At 40.1% G+C, this 4,849-nt stretch overlaps 1 pseudogene; it reads right to left on the bottom strand.

Moving 5' to 3' along the window:
• Nucleotides 1-769: 769 nt before the first annotated feature.
• Nucleotides 770-2,662, bottom strand: LOC129063006 (WW domain-binding protein 11-like; annotated as a pseudogene).
• Nucleotides 2,663-4,849: the final 2,187 nt, after the last annotated feature.

The raw sequence follows: 4,849 nt of genomic DNA on the forward strand, positions 1-4,849 counted from the left end.
TTGTTTTGCTGATTAATTTCCACTTATAGGTGAGACCATACAGTATTTGTCTTTCACCACCTGGCTTATTTCACTTAGCATAATGCTCTCCAGGTCCATCCATGCTGTCATGAAGGGTAGCAGCTCCTTTTTTTTTGCTGCATAGTAGTCCATTATGTAAATATACCACAATTTGGATTTTTGGGGGGGTTTCCTTAAAGTAGAACACTTATTATTTATTTCATGAAACACTCGAAGTTTAAGTTAGTGGGAAATAATTTTAATCAAAGAATTGTACATTTTCTTCCCACACATGTCGCTTTCTATTAGGAAATTATATTGTGATCCATTTCACTACAGTATTACAAAATATTTACAAGAAAATATTAAAAATAAACACAAAAAGCAAGATGGGGTGAAATAAACTGTTTCCCCCCAAAGAAAATCTACTCCAGTGCCCACAGCACACAAGAGAATCAGCACAAGTAAGTAACAAGGATTCCCCTGATCACGTTTCCAAAGAACTGGAGAGGAAAAGAAACAGGATGAAAATGGTGGCATGAAAGGGAATGGATGTCAGCAGAACTGCTTCAGTAACCAACCTATTCTGAGTGAAATACTCTCTCTTATATGCAGTGAATTCTGAACAAGATTAAACTTTAAGATATTCCTTCAACTGATATTAGAAAATACCCTTACAGTGAAAGTGGCTCTTTGACTAAGTTTCCTAAGAGCCTCTTTCTCCATGAACCAATGATGTGAACAGAAGAGTGTTCAGGCATCAAAGTTGTCACAGTAGCCCTTCCATCTCCTTCATAAAGGCTTCATACACATCATCCTTAGTTTGTACCAAGATGGGAACAGATGGACCAGATTTCGGAGCTACTTTGGCAAGAGGCACAGCAGAATAATCCTATAACTTTCTTTGGAGAACAGCAGTAGCCCCTTTATTCTCCCGATGGACCCTCAGTGCAGTGGGCATGAATTGAGTAATCTCAGCCTTGGGATTAGTGATTTGTGGCTTGGCATTGATGGTTGCTGTGGCTTTCTTCTCAGTGGTGGCTGCACTGGTATTATCTGCCTTGGGCTGCTGAATCAAGTTAGGTGGAGCACTTAAAACTTCTGGGTTTGGCAAGGGAGCTGGTGGGAAAAGCCCAGGTAGGGCACGTCCAAGTGGAGGCATCAAAGGTGGGCATATCATGCCAGGACCAGGTGGAGAGGTACCTGGAGGTACAGGAGGAGGTAGCCTTGGTGGGGGTCCCTGAGAAGGAGGGCCAGAAGGTAGACCCAGAGGTGGACCTAGGGGAGGGCTAGGGGTTTGGCCTGGTGATAGTCCTGGAGGTAAAACCTGGGATAGAGGCCCTTGGAGTCCTGGCATTCCCGGTGGTCTCAGGAATGGAGGAGCTCCTGGAGTTGGTCCAGGTGGCCGTAAAGGTGGAGCAGGAAGTGGTCCAAGACGGGGTGGTCCTGGCATGGGAAGTACTTGTATCTGAGAAGTGGGAACAGACTGTGGGGAGCTTGTTGCTGTGAAGAAGCAGATGTGCCATCAGAAATTCCTCTTTATGCTATTATTGTGATTGCTTTTATGCTTCAGAATCATCAGAATTACCTTCATCATTGCCCTCTAAAAATTCCTCTACTTCCCAACCCTCCTCAGGGATTTCTTGATCAGCCATTTGAAGCATCATGGCTTGAAGAGGAGTCAGCTCATTAATGTTCTTTTTTTTTTCTTCCTTGATTTCCAAGGCATATCTGCAAATTGTACACTCAAACTTGATTGTTTTTCTTCATTGTTGTTTCTTTTATTATTATCATGGTGCACAAATTGATCCCCTTCACTTTCTCCATCTGATCTGTCAGTGTAACTGTCATCAGTACTGTCATCATGCTTATCTTGATCCGTGTCCTTAAGATGCCATCATCTTCACTGGTGCTGGAAACATCATCATCATGACCCTTTTGAGCAAGTTCAGAACTATGTAACATGTCTTCATCTCACCGACGAGAGGGAAGATCTAGGGCAAAACCCGCTTTACAGCCAAACATTTGCAAGACTTAAGGAGAAGGTGGACTAGGGGGTGGACCTGGAGGTTTTCTGCCAGGGGGCAAATGGGAAAAACCACTTCGGAGAAGAGGAAGAATAGAAACTGCCCAAGTTGGAGGTCCATAGGCTGACATCTTCTTAAGGATGGAGGGAGGCTGGGCACCAGGAAGTGGAATGTCTCGGATCAAAATGTTAGAAGGAATATGCAGCATATCTGGCAAAGGAATACTATCCACTTCCACACGCTCAGCATTCTTGACAGCATCAAAACATCGGTTAAGTTGACTCCTTTTTTGTTCACATTCTACTTTTAGCTTTCTCAGTTCTTTGTAAATACCTGGATTCTCTTTTTCATAGAGTCATAGAATATGTTCAAAGGTTTCACACAGCTTTTAACATTTATCTTTTAGCACCTTCTCATTTAACTGTCTGTGGCACTGGGTTAAACTCCATTTCATCCAGTTTCTCCATGTCCCACATAATCTGCTTGGGATCGTTCATCTTCAAAACTGCAGCTCGTACCATCATGCGCTGTTTTTTGTTCTTTTTTAGTTCTCTCTTCCAGGCTTCTTTTTGGGCCTGGTCAGTGGGGTTCATAAACTTTCCCCTCTTGATGGATGCTGTAGATCTTCATCCCATGTTGACAGTATGTATGGTTCACTTGTTCATTAAAAAAAAAAGTTTCACTTTAGAATGTCCAAACAGTTCTGCTGTAGTCCTGGAGGTAAAACCTGGGGTAGTTTTACCTGGGGGAGGTAAAACTCTGGGACTGCAAGAAGCTGGGAGGGGATGATTCTTGGCCTCTTTTAATTCTCAGGGGCCTTCACCTCTGCTCCTGATCAGCTATCCAACTGCCATCTTGAATCCTCATGCCCCTCTACCATCCCTATGTCAATTTCTCTCCCTGTGGGCCAAAGATCTCCACATTTCTCCTGAACAACAGTGTTTTGATCCACTCATTTACTGATTGGAATTTAGGTTGCTTCCAACACTTGGCTATTGTAAATTGTGCTGCTATGAACATCGGGGTGCATAGGTTCTTTTGAATTGGTGTTTTGGGATTCTTAGGGTATAACCCCAGCAGTGGTATCACTGGGACAAAAGGCAGTTCAATTTTTAGTGTTTTGAGGAAGTTCCATACAGTTTTCCACAGTGGCTACACCAGTCTTCATTCCCACCAGCAATGTACTAGGGTACGCTTTTCTCCATAACCTCGCCAGCACTTTGTTGATTTGTTTATGATGACCATTATGACCAGTGTGAAGTGTTATCTCATTGTGGTTTTTATTTGCATCTCTCTCATGGCTGGCGATGCTGAGTATCCTTTCATAAGTTTCTGGATGCTGTGTATATTCTTCTTTGAGAAGTGTCTGTTTAGATGCTTTCCCATTTATTAATTGGATTGTATTTCTTCCTGGAGAGGAATCCTGTGAATCATTTATATATTTTGGAGATCAAAATCCAGTCCAAGGTATCATTGGCAAATATATTTTCCCACATGGTTAGTTCCCTTTCCATTTTGCTGATGTTTTCTTTGGCCATGCAGAAGCTTCTTATTCAGATGAAGTCCCATTTCTTTATTTTTTCCTCTATGTCCCTTGCTCTAGGGGAAACATCAGTAAAAATATTGCTGCATGGAATATCTGAGAGTTTCCTGTCTATGTCCCCCTTTAGGACTTTTAAGTCTTTTACCATCTGAAGTTTATTTTTGTATATGATGTAAGTTGGTGGTCAAATTTCAATTTTTTGCATGTAGCTGTCCAGATCTCCTAGTATCGTTTGTTGAAGAGGTTATTTTTACTCCTTTTTATGCTTCTCTCCCCTTTGTTGAATATTAATTGATCATAGAGACATGGGTTTATTTCTGGGCTCTCTATTCTGTTCCATTGATCTATGTATCTGTTCTTATGCCAGTACCAGACTATTTTGATTACAGTGGTCTTGTAATATAGTTTGCTGTCAGGTATTGTGATCCCTCCTTCTTTGTTTTTCTTTCTCATAATTGCTGCAACTATTCAGGGTCATTTATGGTTCCATATAAATTTTTAAATGTTTGTTCTATATCTTTGAAATATGCCATTAGTATTTTAAAAGGGATTGCAATGAATCTATAAATTTCTTTGGGTAGTATGGATACTTTGATGATGTGAATTCTTCCCATTCATGAACATGGTATTGGCTTCCATTTATTTGCATCTTCCTTTATTTCTTTCTTCAGTGTTGTGTAGTTTTCAGAGTACAGGTCTTTACCTACTTGGTTAGGTTTATTTCTAGGCACTGTATTTTTCTTGTTGCTATCACATAGGGTTTTTTTTTCCTGATTTCAGATTCTGATATGTCATTTTTGGTGTACAAAAATGCCTTTGATTTCTGAAATTGACTTCATATCACACTGTTTTGTCAAATTCACTTATTAAGTAGAGTAGTTTTTTGGTGGAGTCTATAGGGTTTTCTATGTATACTATCCTGTAATCTGCAAACAATTACAGTTTTGCTTCTTACTTTCCAATTTGGATTCCTTTTATTCCTTTTTGTTGTCTGATCACTGTGGCTAGGACTTTCAATACTATGTTGAATAGAAGTGGTGAAAACAGACATCTTTGTCTTGTTCCTGATCTTATTAGGAAAGATATTAATTTTTGCTTGTTGATTATGTCATTGGCTGTAGGAATTTCATATATGACCTTTATTATGTTGAGGTATGTCCCCTTTATTCCCACTTTGCTGAGTGTTTTTATCATAAATGGATGCTGTGCCTTATCAAATGTTTTTTTCCGCAACTATTAATATAACCATGTAATTTTTACCTATTGTTTATGTGATGTA

This window comes from Pteronotus mesoamericanus, unplaced genomic scaffold, assembly GCF_021234165.1.
Source record: "Pteronotus mesoamericanus isolate MK-2021 breed Mesoamerican mustached bat unplaced genomic scaffold, CSHL_Meso_final scaffold_85, whole genome shotgun sequence".
NCBI lineage: Eukaryota > Metazoa > Chordata > Mammalia > Chiroptera > Mormoopidae > Pteronotus > Pteronotus mesoamericanus.